This window comes from Pseudopodoces humilis, chromosome 1, assembly GCF_049639895.1.
Source record: "Pseudopodoces humilis isolate 2021_Gansu_Grassland_sample_001 chromosome 1, ASM4963989v1, whole genome shotgun sequence".
In the NCBI taxonomy this organism is placed as follows: Eukaryota; Metazoa; Chordata; class Aves; order Passeriformes; family Paridae; genus Pseudopodoces; species Pseudopodoces humilis.
This window is the reverse complement of record NC_142200.1, coordinates 4,860,702-4,878,384: the sequence shown is the minus strand read 5'-3', so window position 1 is coordinate 4,878,384 and position 17,683 is coordinate 4,860,702. Positions and strand designations below refer to the sequence as shown.

The following is a 17,683-nucleotide window of genomic DNA, read 5'->3' as shown; positions in this document are numbered from 1 at the left end:
GCATTTTAAATTCATTGTAATTAATTGTTTATTGGGTCAGGGCCTCACGTGGAGGTGGACAGACTAAGCTCTAGAGGTGTGGTTTTCACATTACAATGACCTAAGTTCATCTAAAGCACACATTTTGTGCTGACTTATGCAGCTTGCATAAAACTTATGTTACATTGCCAAACACAGCCCCTAGTGTCTAATTCAAGGTCTCTTCATGCTATCTCTTCACTTGTTTCAAAACTGTTCTGCAAGACCTTGCTGTTTGCCACTATCAGACTCTGTGTAGAATTTATGGTTCTCTGTGATTCACTCTGCAAAATCCTTTCTTCAATCATTCATCTTTCACCACCCGCAGTCCTTACAAAGCACCAGCTGAGGGCACAACACATGAATCCCTGTTGCTACGTGAGAGCACTGCTGCATCAAGACAGACACCTAAACTTAGTTTGGTCCTTCCAAGTCCTTAAACCAGCCACAATTTGCTGTATTTTTTGGCTGTGTTTATTTGGTGCTGCTTAACTGCCCGTCACATACACCCAGCTCTTCTGCATTGTCCTCTTCCCATGTCCTGCCACTTCCAGGCTTTGCTTTCCCATAACATAGTCCCAAGTCAAGGTCATCAGAATTACGTGGATCTCCTGACTACACAGACCCTTTGGTCTGTGCTGTCTCACACCCATGAGTCTTTTTTTTTAAAAAAAGCCTGATCTTCAGAATTTTTAAATTTTTTTTCCCACTGATCCTCATTTGGAGAAGATGCAGATGTTTCCCACTTGGCCAACGCCTCCATGTATCCACTGACAGATGCTCAGCAACATCAGTGCTTATTTCCAGCCTCTCCTCAGATGTACTGATGAATGTCATGTTTGCAGCACTCTTGTCTCCAGTGTTTTTCTAAACCCTGCTATTGTGGCAAGCAAACCTACTCACAATTTCTGTCAACCAATGGGTCTAGCCTTAGAGTGGTTCCTGAACTTATTTATTTTTGTTTCTGTCTTGAGCAGCTGCAGGAGCTGAGCTTTTATCAGCACCAGCAGAAATAGATAAATTCAGTAGCAGACATCCAGCAAGGAAACATGAGAACTTCATGAATATACACGAATAAATTAAATATGCTAGGGTACATTTTTTCCCAAACTGAAGCCAGCTATTCAAAGTGCAACCTGCCAGGCCTGGATTACTGATCACAATGGGACTGTACATGGAGACAATCCAGTTTTACAGCCAAGGACAACGTCTGTTGTCACTAATGCCACTGGGGACACCAGTTCCCTCTCTCTTCTGGTTTGAAGAGCCCATGATCTTAATCTGAAGAGACTTTATTGGTTTTGTAGGGAAGTATTTTACAAGGAGATAAATGAATATCCAATGTTTTTCCTATACACTATTTATTCTGAAAGGTCCATCATCTTCCCTGCAAATAAACAGAGCTATGGTATCCACCTTTCTCATCCATCACCAGTTAGGAAGATTACTCTGCCATGGATATGGAAGCCAGGGGAGCTACAAGAATCTCTGAGTATCAGCAGATGAGTCTTGACTTTTAGCAATAACCACAGTAAACCACATCACTCCAAACAATGTGGGACAGTACAGACAGGACCATAATTCCTCAAATTATGACTCTGATGAGTAACTTTACACCTTCCTTCTGTCTGCATATCAATCTGGGAAAATCAGGGCTAATGATACTTTTGTCCTCAAACATTTTCATCCAGGAATGAAAATTCACAGCCATGCCACATTCTGAAGGCCAGCTTCAGGCAGTTCACACACCCAAACACAAAGAGCAAGAACTGTTCCAGAACCTGAATGTCCAGCTGCTGGCTGATGCAGGATCAGTGCATGCAACCCCCAACATTCCTGTGGTCAAGTTGGCCACCAGGACTTGATGAAAGCTCCTGGGTCCCATCATGCTGGGCACAGTCTAAATACCACTGAACAGCCTCTCAAACATTTACAACCCAAGTAGAAAATGCAGTCTGGGGGAGGCTGTGGAGGCAGCACAGGGGAGGTGATCCACACCAGTCTCAGCAGGAGATTAATTGCAGCTATTTGGGCAGCCCAGCTGATGCTCCCTGGCTGGTGGGGACTGTGTGTTTCTAACCCTTTGGACTCTGCTTCTTTCTTGTCACAAAAGTACTTTGATTTGGTAGGGTTTTTGTTTTTGTTTGTTTGTTTTTTGAGGTAGGTTTGTTTGTTTGTTTAAATTATTATTTTATCCTGACTGAGCTGGATGGCACATGATAACCTTGGAAAACACAATCCTGAATCAGTGCTGCCTCCAACGAGGAGATGGTGCTCCCAAAGGCTCCCAGGGCTTTGCTCTCCCAGAAGAGCCAGAATGACTTCCCATGATGTTTTAACAGATCCTTCCAGACAGTGATGTTTAATGGCTGTAAAGATTCAGCAGTCCCAGTGTCACTCTAAAAAAGCAACAAAACCAGGATATATAAGTTTTCCAGAAATAAAAATCAAATAAAATGCTGCATTTTGCTGTTAACATTATGATTTGAGCTAAGCACAGCACTATGGAAACTAGATGTTTAAGAGAATATATTCTTTGTTACAGGACTTTTTATTTACTGTGCTAGTGTCCTTTCCACAGAAAACAGTCCATAAGACAAGTTCTTCAACCCCTGTGAAAATGTGCTATTAATTTATATTTTCATTTAAAATTATGTGCTTTTTTCATCCCTGATGTGTTTTTCTATTTTTTGTCCAGAGTTTACTAACTCACACTGAAGTGAACAGATGAGAGATATGTGCTTACACTTTGGCAGAGAATTGCTGAGGTGGGGGGTTTTCAATAGTAAAAAGAAAGATGGAAATGCCTAAGCAGTTATTTTAATCAATTGTTCTTTCTAAAGAGAGCAGCTCATGGGGTGAAGTAAGCATTTCAAAATTATGTATGAATGTCTAAAATCCTCCTAAATCAAAGCTTGGAACACACTCTGGACTGGGAGTCAAACAAAAATAATTAAGATATGTCAATACATTTTCACCAAAACCTTTTGGGAACCCAGCTCATGTAAATTACCATGAATGCATAGATTACCATGGATGTGTAAATTAAAATTCTCTCTTTTTTACAAAACACTGGCTTAAAAATGTCTGAAAAGCATTCTACAAACAGCAGTCAACATCTGTGGATCAGTGCAGAGGTTTACTGAAGGATTTAACTTTTCATATGGGCAGATAGTGATAGACAAGGGGCAGAGGTTTAGATTAGGTATGAGCTCTGTTGGGTACTAAAAAGAGGACCCAAAAAAAATAAAGAGTTCAGTCATTTAAGGCTCCAAAGCCAGTGCTCTGTCCTGTTTTTCCACCTTCCTTTGAAAACTAAATATTCAGAAATTGCCTCAAGCACAAGTGGGTATGGCTCTCAAAAGATTACATGGGGGGAAAAAAAGGCTTTTGCAAGACAATTTAAAAAGAAAAAAAAAATCAGTTTTTCAAAAGAAACACTATACACAATCTTGTTCTAAAGCATATATGATGAATAGCAAAAGACAAATTGCACTGAAGACTGAAATACAATGGGCATGGGGGTAATCAGCTTATGAGCTGTTTTCATACAATAGAGAAAACCATGCATAATTTTCAGAGACACCTTCAGATCTCACATCCTTCGAACAACATCCTTATACAAGCAGAGGCTCTTCAGAGCAGACCTCTTCTGTTTTCTGCCTTCACTTGCACCTTTATAGACATCAGTGAGAAATCTGATCAGAGTCCTCTAGTCTCAGGAAAATGAGAAATAATTTCAGCTGCATCTATTGCACACTGCATGTTAAGTTACAGATTTGTTACTGTCTGCACAAGAGAAGTCCAGGTGATCTCTTGCACCCATGTACAATCATTTTGATAACAATTACGATACATACACAAGTTCTCTTTCCAAGTCAGTGACAGTTTTTTATGTGGGTTTGACTTCATGAGCTGCTTGCACAAGGAAGGGGCACTCATTCTCCCCCTTTATAAAAAATTTTGCTCCTGCCTAAATGTTGCTGCAGACAGAAGCTGAGAACCTTGAAAGCAGGCGTGAAGAAGAAAAGCAGAGGGAACTCTTCTTTGGTAAAATTCACACTTTTATGGTAAATAATAAATTAGACAGGAAGGTAGCCAGAAATGCCAACAGTGTCTGCACAGGTAAATTTTTGCAGGCTAGGATTTCAGACAATACATCCCCATTGCCCAGAACAGACAGATCAGATTTGATCTCCCATACAGTCTCTTCCCAGACCACTATTTAACTCACACATGTCCAGTGGGAGGCCCAGGGAATTGGAAAAGCAAGAACCAGAAAGAAAGAACCAGAATGCTCACTGGTACTTTCTATAGATTGATGATGAACTTCTAAACTGTCACACTCAGACTCTTGCTATGGGCAAGGAGGGAGCATGCCTCACAGGGACATGGAGTGCTATGAATCCGTTGTTCATCCAGTCAAAAATTTCATTATTTAAACCAAAACAAAACTCCTTTTTTTAAAAAATTTGTGCTCATTCTTTCAATGCCTGTCTATCTCCTATGGCTGACCCTCTCATCCTTACTCAGGAAGAACGGGAGGTGAGTTGTGACATGTTGCCAGTACCCTGAGATGTCTATCACAGGCAGTATAATATTTGTGGTGGGGCTGTCTTCACCTTCTCCTTTGGGAGGTGTGTGATGTTGACGCTGATACTTTGCTTTTGGGGATACTTTGCTTTTGGGTCTGCTGGGATTTATTTTTACACATTTTCTTAACACACTCTTTTTTTCTAATTATGCTCATTATGCAGCTTTTCTCTTTTTGTTATCTCTAAAACTAGCATTTACCTGAGAAACATAGGGCTGCATTTCTGCAGTGACCACTGACTGATCTTTAAGATTCATGCTTATAGTTTGAGATCTCTGTTATCATCCCATGCCTGTAATCTTTCACACCACATTTTATTTCAAACTTACAGGCTATTCAATTTGCACTATAATTCTTTTTTTATCACTGTGACCTGAAGCTGATCTAAAACACACATGGACCATAATTACCTGACCACTAGACAATTACTATTGTTAAAAAAAATAAAACCCACTCAACCAGGGCAAGACAAACTAGCCATCAGTCTGGACTAAGCCTTAATAAAGTGCAAAGCCCGTGCTTCAACTTGTATCAGCAGAAATCAGAATTACCAGGCTGCAAAGTCTTCCTGCTCTACATATGTCAAGACCTGTCACAGAAAAATCTAGAAATTTCTTGGGATGTTGCCACTTGTAGGCCCCAACCATCTGAGAAACCCTGGCAGCTCCCAGCAGCCCATCTGTGGCACTAAAGCATCCCTGAATTCACATCAGGTGGCTGCCCTTGGCTGCTCTCTTCCTGCTTAGCTCCCAGTCAGGATGAGCAGGAGGATTTTAAAATCTCCCACTTTCCAAGTGTATGTCTGTAACCTTTAATCAACCCAAAAGACCCTCTCTAACCTAATGGATTAATCAGAAGGTTGATTTGCCAGAAATTTATGCTACACTGCCATGCTCTCTTGTACTTTTTCATTGATCTCAGCTTCCTGTGTAACCACCTGCCTCTCACTGCAATACAATTCTGTGGTTCCTCCTGCATTTCCGTGTCAGCAGCCATAGAATCAGAAAATCATGGCATGTGTTGGGTTGGAAAGGACCTCAAAGATCCTCTTGTTCCACCCCCTTGCCGTGGGCAGGGACACATCCATTATCCCAGGCTGCTCCAAGCCCTGTCCAACCTGGCCTTGAACACTCCCAGGGATGGGGCAGCCACAGCTTCCCTGGACAACCTGTGCCAGAGCCTCACCACCCTCACAATAAAGAATTTCTTCCTTATCTCTAATCTGAACCTACCTTCTCTCAGTTTTTACCATTCCCCCCTTTTCTGTCACTAAATGCCCTTTTAAATTATACCTTTCCTTGTATTACAAACCTAATAAAAGAACACTTCACCTCATAATTCTCTTAACTAACTCTTCCTTCTGACTGTTTCTGTCTCACTACAGTACTCCAATCCTTGTGTGGGTGCAGGCTGCCATGAAGCAGACACTGACTTTTCAGCAGTTTCTTTCATTTCTATTCATAAATTTGAAAGTGTTACACAGAACAGCTCCCAAAGTCTTTGACCAAGAAACTTTTCACTGAACTGAAAGGTTAAACATCATGTACTTTGGCTCACTAGGTGCATAGACATTCCCAGAATCAGAATGAAAGAACAAACTGAGTTGGAAGGGACCCACAAGAATCATCAAGTCCAGCTCCCAGCCTTGCACAGGACCATCCCCAAGTCACACCATGTGCCCAGAAGTGCTGTCCAAACATTTCTTAAGTTCAAAAATTAAATTTGGTTTCCTGGACCTATTAAGTTCTTGGTTCTTTTCTTCTGTTTTAATGAGAGGAAAGTCAAGGTATAAAAATAATCCTTAAATGTGACTTCCCATTCCAGATCAAACCACACAAACTAATAAGTAAATAATAAATCAAACCAAGCTTGTGATTTGGAAGTTTCCCTGAAACTTTTTGATGAACATACCCAGAATCACAGGAGCTCTAGAGATCATCAGGTCCAGCCTCCCTGCTCCAGGCAGGGTCAGCAGGTGGCTCAGGGCTGCATCCACATCCCTGCACTGACTCACTGCACACTGAGAGCTCCAGGACACTGGGCAGGCTGCTGTGCAGCTTGGCCACAGAAATCCTTCCACAAAGCAGCTCCTTGCATGCTTGATGGCAGTGCTAATATTTAGTTTTATAGACTCTTGTGTGGATACCTGCAGAATGTGGAAGGATAGTCAACAGCTTTATGAATCTCTGGATTCCTTCACTCATCCTTTGGTGTGGGGCACGACCTTGCTGTTCCCCCTGCATAAGGACTGAGACCTGCTAAGCCCAGAGCTGTGTGACACAGTGTCACTCTGGTCTTCCTGTGCTGTTTGGTAACACAGCCCTGGATAACTTCCTCCCTACTCTAAAAGAATGCTGTCCTTTGCAGTTAAAATGCCTGCAGGACTCTCTGATGGCTGGTACAGTGTGTGTGATATTCTCAGAAGATGGGCTGCTGTCCCCCAGGCTTTCATTCTCCTGCAGTGCTGCTTTAACTGCTGTAGTGATGTCTCATTTTAGAGATGACAGCTTCCCCTTCAGTGGGCTCACTGGACCACATCACATTCTGTGTTTTGAGAATGTAAAAGCATGTAAAAATTCGGCTTCTTCTGTTTGCCATGTTACTGTGCTGTCTTTTCAAACTATTACTTCCTGCTAATTATCCTTAATGCTAATATTAAGATATCACAGTTGAGCTAAGTAATTAGAGGAGGGAGAGCATCTATGTTCTTATTAACTAAACCAGCTAACAAGCACAAGCAGATGCTCACTTGTTCCAGCTTTCTCCTGTTTCCTGCAATTTACCTGTCCAAATGCTGTTTGGTGGCCTCTGGGGCACACTGGACTGAAGCTGAACCCTCATCCTTTCCATCTGAGTGCCTTAACAATGTTCACACTGAGTACTCACAAACATCCATCCTCCTCCAAATTTCCCACACAGAAGGAGGACTCTGGCATGTCTGAGCTGATACAAAGAGCACCCCCATCAAAAGTCATTATTGATGAGTATGCAAACAGCAGTTAAATCACTGTGGGGATCCTTGAAGACTTATTATGTGCCCCAGGTTTGACATCCAGATATTTTGCTTTTTCTTAGTACTACCTCAAACACATCTTCTGAGATGGCAGTTAGCTGCTGGAGCTGTTTTCCTTAACTTTTGTGGAGGGTTGGACTAGCCGGACATCTGCAAGATGCATCCTCATCTGATCTTTGGTCAGATCTCAAACCATAGCTGTTCATCAACAGGCACAAACTTCTCCATATTCTGGAGATGAAAAGTGCATTTATTCTTATTAATTGTACTCTGGTCCCCAAAACCAGAAATCCACCTTCTTCATCAATATTTTTTTACTTCACAAGAATGGATGGATCAACCTCCAGGTAAGTAGGGCACAATTTCTCTGTGCCCATCTCAAAAGTCCTGAGAAATCCATATTGCAGCTTTTCTCTTCCTGCTAGTCTCATCACCTCTGGCAGGGCTGCTTTATGTTTCCAGAGCTTTACCTTAAGGTGATTGTGTTTCTCACGTGTTTTCTCCTTTGCCTGAGTCTAGCTTAAACTAGGTTTTGCTTATTTTTTCTCATCCAATTTACATTCTTGGCCAGACTACTTTTCTTCCATCTCCTCTGCTTCCTTCAGCCCGAGTCCCTGCATTCATTCCTCATTACTTCTTGTTTTTCACATTGTTTAGACAAAATGTCTAAGGTCTGATCCCTTACCAACTCGATTCTGTTATCAGGACAACAGTACACCAACAATTGATCCAGCTGTAGTTGAATATAAAGAGCTCTTGGCATCTCCATCATTTTTCCCTCCTGCCCCTGCCCTCTGCTTTTCTAATTCCAGACAAATCTCTCCTGTCTCAGGAGATGCATAAAACTCCCTTCACAAACTTCTGCACTTTCTATACAAAGATATACACTCTATCCATCTTTGAAATTGAAATCACAGATGAAAATCACTATCCATTCCCATTGGACTAATACAGGCTTGATTGTTCCACACAGAATATTATCTAATCTGACCAAAAAGAACACAAATGACAGGTGGCTTAATGCTTTTCCTGGGAGACTGTGACACATCCTGATCAGTGTCATTGTAAGGAGTTTGTGTTGATAATCAAATGCAAGTTATCAGTTTTAAATTTAATCAGTTACTCTGAGTTATTTTACATTTTACAGTCCTTAGTCAATTCATCATTATTATTGTTGCTCTTTACATAATGAAGTGAGGCGAGGAAATTCTTGGCTCCAGTAGAATGTTTGCTGGTTTATATGTGTCTAATAAAAGTCTCCCTTGCACTGAAGGGTTTATAATCTCTGTAGGATTTAAGATGAGGCTGTTGCACTGAGGATTCATAGTACAAGGACAGCAAATTCATATAATGAACCAAGCTCAAAAACAGACAAATTATCCTTCTGAAACCTGATATGTATTAATTGATTATGTAAATATTTACAATAGTTTAAAAAATTTTAATTCTATTATTTTCCAGGGCCAAAACTGCTATCCTTTTGTGTTTACACCTAGACAGTAGATGCCTCAAGTCCACAGTGTAAATAAAGGGATAATCAAAGATACAGGGGTATCCCAGCCTCAAGTGCAACTTTCCTCAGCATTACCTTTGAGTCTTTATGAAACAAACTAATCAGCCATCAAATATCTTAATGAGGAATTCAGTCTGGTGGCTTACAGAGTGATCCACGTTGAAGCAAAACACAATTGGGCAACTGTGGATTTTTGGAACTAGATGATCCTTGAGGTCTCTTCCAACCCAAAGCCTTTTGTGATTCTCTGATTTCCAGTTGTAATGATGTATGATTAGAGAGAGTGGTGCAAGGTCACTGATCCTGTCTTTCTTGCATAAAGAGTGCCCATGACATGAAAACTCACCCTACACATATACAATTTTATCAGTCAAAGCTCTTCGCTGGGCTGTCTCTGGATTTCAGTCCCATGGTAAGTGACTGAAGGCCTTGACTCCTTCCCCATCTCCCCAAAATGATCCCAAAAAAACAATGGCATTGCTTTTCTGGGTATCCTTCTCCAGCACAAAATCTTCCTCAGAGCCTGAAAGTTCTCATTGTGTCTGCTTAAATAGGTTCATCAAGTACTTGGACCCTGTAAAATTGCCTTTTAGCTGCCTATAGCTGCATAGATCTGCAGTGAAAAAAGCAACTGCTTTCAGCACAAAACATTATTTACTTATTCCTTTAAGGTACAAAGCTTTCAGAACAAAGTATGACAACCACAGTCAGGCTAAGTGCAAGGGTATTAAGTTTACATTGATGAATTCACATCCTTTCATCCTTCAGAGGTAAAAATCTCACTCTGTCACTACATCTTTGTCTCCCTGACTTTCTGGGAAATCTCACTTTGGCTTTCTGTGGGACAGAGAGACTGTCAGCCTTTTACTAACTCACATCAGCCTTACTTACCCAAGCTCCTCTCTTCTTTTCAAGCACTCTTAAAATCTTGGATGCCCTTTGATTTTTATGTCATTTTTAGCTTTAGAACAGTAGCGCTTTCCAGCTGAATGGAGCCATCTAGGCTGGGGAGAATTTATCTCTGTAATTCATGACCAGCTGATGCTATATAAGTCCCTAACTATGTACCTGAGCTGCTTCATCTATGTGATGGCTTTATCTTTCTTCCTGGGTACAGTGCCCTTTTGCTTCAACCAGACTAGAGAAAAGGGAAAAAGAAAAAAAACCCACAAAAACAAACAACCAAGACCCATCTACAATCAGATTATCAACTTAATTGAAATTAATGGTGCAGAGAAAAAGAGCAGGTCAGCATAAGTTAAATAATATTTGAGTAAGTGGAATGCCTGCAAGCCAGGGGGGACTGATGAGCTGTGCTGCAGGGTACATGAGTAACTACCAAAAGGAATACTGCATGATAAGAGAGTGTCTCTATGATCTTGTGGAGGAAAAGCAGCAGAAGAGAAAAAAAGAGCAAACAGTGCTGTCATGGAAAGAAAGGTGAAATCCAGATAAGTCAGCCTAACTTTGATGCTTGGAAAGAAAATGGACCAAATAATGAAGCAGTTGATACATAGGTAACTCAAGGAAAGTGATAAAGAAACATACAACATTGATTTGCCAAAAAGAGATTGCTTCCACTCAACCAAAGACAGGACAATGTTCCTTAGTAAGGGGAAGCATAGATCTTTGATATTTCTCACAAAAATACTCCATCATCATTGTTATAGTTGCAACTTCTCCAGCTTCTCACACTGTAGAAATGTAGCTACATGACTTTCAGCAACATCCTCTGAGTAAATTATAACTTTTTCATATTGTTTAAATTTTAATGATTTTTTTTAATTTTAACATTTGTAGCCTAATTTCCCAGATTATTGCAGTTCTGAGTTAATGTAATGGTGATTAAAGTACCAGTGCTGCTTCCTTGAGATCTACCTGTTTACCCAGTCAGCAGTGCCAAGGGAATGATACAGCCTCAGCATTATAAATAACTCTGAAACAGATGCATTTCTTGGAAGGAGAACATTTCCTTGTGCACAGTGGAAAAGCATGCACGTATTCCTGGACAGGAAAACATCCAGAGGCAGCTCAAACCACACTTACCCTCCATGTGTGGACAATGGAGCTGAGCCCTGGGTATCCTGTGGAGAACCGACCAACATAGTGACAGAGCAGGGCAAATGGGGGAATTACTCATTGTCCATGGGGTTGTGCATATTTTTAGCACTTGAGCGATGCCCTGTGATCTGTAAACTGCAGATTGCTGTTGCCAGGCAGGGGAATCAAGGGCATCTCAAAGGGAGGCAGATTTCAGTAAAGGCATGTGCTGAAGGCACCTCCATCAGCCAAATTAAACGTATTCTCAGAAATCTAACTTGCACAGAAACAGCTCCACAGGACTCTGTGGCTCCTTGGTCAACAGTCTGTGGCTCCTGGCAAGAGATTCAGCTCTACAGCAGACACCAGGGCTCAGCTCAGTTGTAGCCAGAGACACAAAAGAGAGCCTAATGACAATCCTGCCTGCTGGGACGGGTGTCCAGGGGTGAGGCGATACTCCTTGGGCAGCTTCAGCAGTCCTGGATAGCTTTCCTTAGGCACTCAATCCTTGCCATACCTCTGGAGTGGCTAAATTAAGACACCCTGCTGACAGACAGACAGCTGTCTATGGGCACAAGAAGGTAGGATTTCATCTTGGCTGAATTCCACCTTTGTTCACAATTTCAGTTTTGAATGAAATCAGGCACTTGCTGTTAATGCAAGCCTGGAGAGTCCCCGCAGGGAGCTGCTGTGGAGAAGCCAGAGTATCACACACAGAAACAGATTCCACAGCGCCCGTGTTCTGTACTCAAACCCTGTGACACTGCTGCAAACAAGGTACATGGCACTCAGGGACTTCTTAAACACCATCACTCACCTAGGGCCCCTGGGGGAATTATTCACTGAACCTGACAGGGTGGAGGCTCCAGCAGGAGAACTGTGTCTGGTGCTCAGCACTGCTCTGTGGGAAAGAGTTTGACAATTTGGAGGGAGCCCAGAGCATCAGGACTGATTCAGGTGCTGAAAAACAGGAATGATGAAAAAAGAATGAAATCACTTGGTCTGTGACTGTGTGTTAATCACCTTCAAGTGTCTGAAAGGTTGATATCAAGATAATTCTGATTCACTGTTCTCAGTGTCTACAGAGGGAAAGAAAACCTGAGTGGTTTAGAGCACAGAGATAGGCCAGCTAACAGGAAAGGGAAAACAATTTTTCTAACATGAAGGATAGTGGAGTTCTTACACAAGTTGCCCCAGAAGGCAGTGGGTTAAAAGCTAAGAAGCATCTAAGTTGTTATGCAAATTTCTGCTAATAGTGCCCAGATTTTAACTTCTCTGTAGTGTGGAAAGGTGAATTCTTCTCATCCATCCCTTCTCATTCTGTTTATTTTATAAATCTATTTCAAGCCTAGTCTCTAATAATTTAATTTTCTTGAGTTAGACAGATGAGAACACAGAACTGAACAGGGAAATGGGGGTGCTCTTGTGTTTCACCCAAAATAAGATAAAAATAAGAAAATCATGTTTCCAGTTTAATGACCTTTCATACAGACTCGATCATCCTTAGTACAATTTAATGAGCTCCTGATAGCACCTATAAATTCTTCTAGTCAAGTTGCCCTACACATGGTAAGACATCAGGGAAATGCCTAGGGAATGGGATTAGGGAAATGGGCAGGAGAAAGAAGATGAATAAAGAGAAAGTGGAACTGGGTAAAAAAAAAAGAAGGAATTGGTGGAAGGAGAAGTGATGTGGAGATGCAGAGTAAGCAATGCAATGCAAAAGATGGCAACAAGAAGAAATGCCCTAACAAGAAGGGCATTGGTAAGATGGTAACAAGAAGAAGTGGTGAAAGAAAGCAGAGAGAAAGCAAAGAAAAGTGTACAGCAAGCAGGTCAGGGATGTTGCATTAGCACAATTCAGTGTATTTTCCTTGACAGGGATGGAAACAGGAAAACTTAAGCACTTTTTTCCATTCAAAACAGGTATCATGTGTCTGGTCATCCACTGCTTTATGAAGCAAGACAAAGTCTGCAGATGAAATGTTGTCACTGGTTCAAATGAGAGAGGAATAGGAGAGTGAGGGAGAGCAGGGAAGGTTGAACCATCACATGGAGAAAGGCAGACAGAGGGGTGGCAAGAAGGCAGTGCAGGTGCCTGAGCTCTCTCCAAGGCCCTCCTGGGTCTCACTGAAGCACAGAACAGCCTGACTGCCCACACTGTATGGTCCAGCACAAGCCTGACACCAGACTCACACACCTGTGGCAAGAGAGGATGTTTTTTCCTCCTGTAACTGGTGAGGACATTCATTTATGTCAGGCAGAAATTATTCATCTCAGCTCAGTGGCTTACATTCCAGCAAGCACTGCCTCTCCCAGGGCAAGCATGATTACAGGGTGCACCATTCCCATATGATTTCCAGAAACACATCCATTTTTCCAGGAAATTATGATGCCTGAACACACAGCCTATATTACTGCCTGATGCAGAGTGAAGCAGCAGCCAAAAGGCAGATTGAAAAGGTGGCTGGAAGAGAATGGTACCAGGCACTGGGCTATTACCTTCTGTATATTGAGATGTCATCAGCACTTCAGGTTTTCAAGTCCCTCACACACAGGCTACTTTAGGAAAAAAAAAAATAGAAAAAGAAAACACTATGAGAAAGAAATCTACAACTTGCTGTTTAGGGATGGAGCAGTAAGTAGGGGTATGGAAGGTTGTGGTCACCCTCCTCTGCAAAAGTCTTGAGAGAAGATGTATCAGTACATGAAAAGTCCCATAACTCTATTAGAAACTATGCAGAAACACAATTTTTTTCATTCTCAAACATTATCCTGCTGTGTGTGTATACTGATCTCCCACTCATGGCAGTATTTCTGTATCAGGCATATGGATAGTACCAGATCATTCTCAATGACTCAGTATTTACGTGCAAAATGTCATGAACATCTGAGAGTGTTTTACACCTGGAATGCTATATTTGGCAGCACTGAGTGACTCAATTTTGCCAGCAATGTTAGCAACAGTGAGAAAAATAAATGGCAATTTTAATTACATTTTATAGATATTTTACAGCACGAATTTTTATTTTGGCAAATAAAGACATCTGGAGTCTAAATATTTTACCTTCTCTGCTCCCACTGCTTTAACATGGCAGGGAAAGAATTCTATACATTTCTGTTCCCATATGTATTTGCTTTGCTGTTCACAGAGACATCAGAAGTGTAACTCCAGTCAGAAACAACAGCAGCTCTGTACAGCAGTCACAGGATCTGCTGAAGGCAGGTGATGCTGCAGAGATGTTTTTTTAGGGTGAGGTTAAGCTGTGCACAGGACAGGGAGGACTCATCAACTGTATATGATCATTTTTGCCTTCCACAATCTCCAGTGACAAGGCACAACAAGAACAAGGAAAAATAAAAAAAAAAGCTATGGTTTTGGGCTTTATTTAAACCACGGTCTTTTTAAAAGAAGAGCTCACAATTTTTCTCTCCTTCACTGCTAAATATAATGAGTACTATAAAAAAAAAAAAGTTGTTCCATGTGCTGGAGACTATCCATAAGGGACATTACTTTAAATGCTTTCTCTATTGTTGCAGCAAAGAAGTCATTAGATCCCACTGCAGAGCAGGAAGGGACACCACCTCCTCTCCTGAATTTATCATCTGGGAGCTAATGCTCTGTCTAACAGAAATGGTTAGTGACTAATGAAGAAATAGAGAATGCAGACAAACTTGGCTATATATTGGGAAGTTCATCAATATGCATTTTCCCATAATGCTCGAAGATATTTCCCATAAGAAGGAAGGAATCAGGCTGTAAGATATGAAAGCATGAAGCAGATATCCATACCCCATTTACCCTGAATACTCACCATCACAAAGTATCCCTGGACACTCCAGAAACCATAAGTCATACTTTAAAGTCTGAACCTGGAATAAATATTTCATCATCCTCCTAAAACTTCTCCTCTAGCTTCAGTGAAGCTGTACTTCAAAATCTGGGATATCAGATTTCACATGGGAAAAAAACCCTTCCCTTTGGAGATGTGGATATATAGGTTCATTTGCTTGTTAACCATGGATGTGGGAAGAAGTAGGTCTGCTTATACAGAATATTCCTTTGCAGCTAGTTATGAAATGGGAGACAGCTGATTTTAGCAGTGTTTAACAAGCTGCATTAAAGAACTAACTAACTAACTAAAATACACTCTTCCCTGCATTTAATTAACTGAAACTGGGGGAAGAGACACACATGAATAGCAGAGCAACTAATTTACTCCCATTTGGCTGAGTCAAAGCCCCAGCAGCATCCTGTGTGTCATTTACCTGGCTTGGTGTTGCTAGGAAGGCTAAACCAAATTTTAGCTGAAAGGTTTCTAAAGCACATCAGGTCACATAATGGACAGAAACTGAGTTGAGCAGGGATAAGTTAAAGTCTTTAATTTGTTCATCTTTCCCCCAATTTAACTTTTCCTTAAGCAAAAACAGGTCAACCAAACCAGGAATATGTGAATTAGCAGTCACATATCTAAAAAAAAAAAAATATATAGTCTTGATTACCTGCCTGTACACTCCAATTCTCCATGTCCAGCTGCAGCCTGGTTGCCCAGATAGTTTCCCAGCTTTTACTTTCCATCTGGAGGTTTTCACACACACAATACAATACCAGAGCATGATGCAAAGACCCCTTCTCCAGGCTGAGTGTGAGGTGAAGGTCTGTATCTGTCAGAGGCTTTAGTTAATAGGTCATCAATTATCTCCTTTGCAAAAAAATGAAAGTCCTCTTTGTTTGGATCTCATACAAAGGATGTTGAAGACCAACAAACCATCCCACATTTGCAGGGCTAAACTGAGCATGGCCTCAGCAAAGACTTGAACGCTGCCCATCCCCGTTTGCCTGTTGCCACGATGTCCATCATAATTTTGACAGCACTTTCCCAGTCAAAGCTGTGCTGACTTTGGAGCTAAAAGGATCAAGGGATACTTTGAACAAGCAGTTTGGACATGGCCATCCTGCTCACCCACAGAAGCAAAGCTCAGCCACTCATCAGAAAGCCAGAAACAGCTCTTGGCTCATTCTGCATGCTGACAGAGATGGAGCTAAGGAGGATGACTGGCCAGACCAGATAGTTAGGACAGTATTGCTTTTATTCCTCAGTCTGGTAAATCATAAACTAAAGCTGTGTCTCTTCTCCCATAGGGTGCTCACAGGAGGCCTCTGGTGTTCCAAATTCCAAGCTTTGGTGTCTCAGCCAGCAGATCTTCCCCCACCATCCACTTCTGCTGCCTCTTTCCAAGCCTTCTGTCAGAGGAAGCTCTAACATTGCAGTGCCACACTCAGAATCAAAAATGAGGGCTCAGGGAGTGGAAAGAAGGAGGAGAATACTCTGATGTGACTGACCTGGATGGGAAACTGGGAAAACAAAACCTAATCAATCTTCTGAAAGGTATGGTTAAGGGTGGAGGTGGGGTTAGTGTCAGAGTAGAATAAATCTGTGTAATTTCTCATGCCTTTGCAAAATACTCTCCAAAAGAGCTTAGGGGCTTCTTGCACAGACCCTGACTGGAGCCACTCTAGTGCCAAGCAGGCAAAGACCTGCTGTGGGTTCAGGTTGGTCTGGGTTGTGTTTCTCCCAGCCATTCTTCAGAGGAAGGTTTCAAAGTCAAAGCAATAAGAGCATTGAAAACTGCCATTAGTGCAGCAATATTCCTGGGTTTTCCTGAGCTGCTGCTCTGTACACTGATTCTCCACCACCTTTGAGAGACACTTGCACTGCACACAGAGAAGTAGAGGGAACTGGGAGATGAACTTTGTGCGAAACCCAAAACTCCAGACATTAGAGCTCCTCAAAGGATCTGCTGTTACTTTTAAATCTATTCAATAACTAAGATAGCAAGGGAATCTATTAAAAAAAGGATGATTTTTATATATACAGATGAACTCTTCACGGCATGTGCCCTTAGCTCAAGTGCCCTAGATCCATGAATATGCATCACTGGACGTGCAACTCCTGGGGCTCACTGAGCCCCTCAGCAGGATAAACCTGCATGGCAGGAGCTTGTGCTGAATGCAGATAACTCTGTCAAAATACCAGATCAGCCAAAAATAATGGAAATGAAATCAGCCTTGCTAAGATCCTCCCTGTTCTTCCACCACATTTACACTGGGCATGGTATTGATTCAAGCCCATTATTTTCAAGCATCGTTAAGAGTACAATTAAGAGTGATAAATTATTATTTTAATGGGAATATAATGGCATAAAGACACTTTTGAAGTAATTAGGTTCTCAGCCCTCAGAGTTTGGAGTGTCTTTTTCCCATCAAGCTCATGCAATGCTGACACTAGTGAGGGCTGGGACGTGCCAAGGGGGATTGAATGCTGCCTGAAGAAATACTGGCAGAAAAAGGACAAGTTCCCAAAGAGGGAGGAGCTGTCTTTAGGATTTCTGCTTGGTCACTGCACGAAAGGAGCATGGGATTGGCAGGAGGGAGTTTCCCAACAAAAGCCAGGCAAACTGCTCCCTCCAATACCTCTCAGGCCCTGGGTGCTGTACGGGGGGA

General features: G+C 41.8%; 1 long non-coding RNA gene across 1 annotated transcript; it reads right to left on the bottom strand.

Annotated features, from left to right (window-relative positions):
- Positions 1–172: 172 nt before the first annotated feature.
- LOC148185002 (uncharacterized) lies at positions 173–15,208 on the bottom strand. Its single transcript, XR_015773659.1, has 3 exons — positions 14,994–15,208; positions 11,996–12,138; positions 173–2,417 (listed from the first exon to the last, which is right to left on the bottom strand). It is a non-coding gene; the product is annotated as an uncharacterized LOC148185002 (long non-coding RNA).
- Between the last annotated feature and the right edge of the window lie 2,475 nt (positions 15,209–17,683).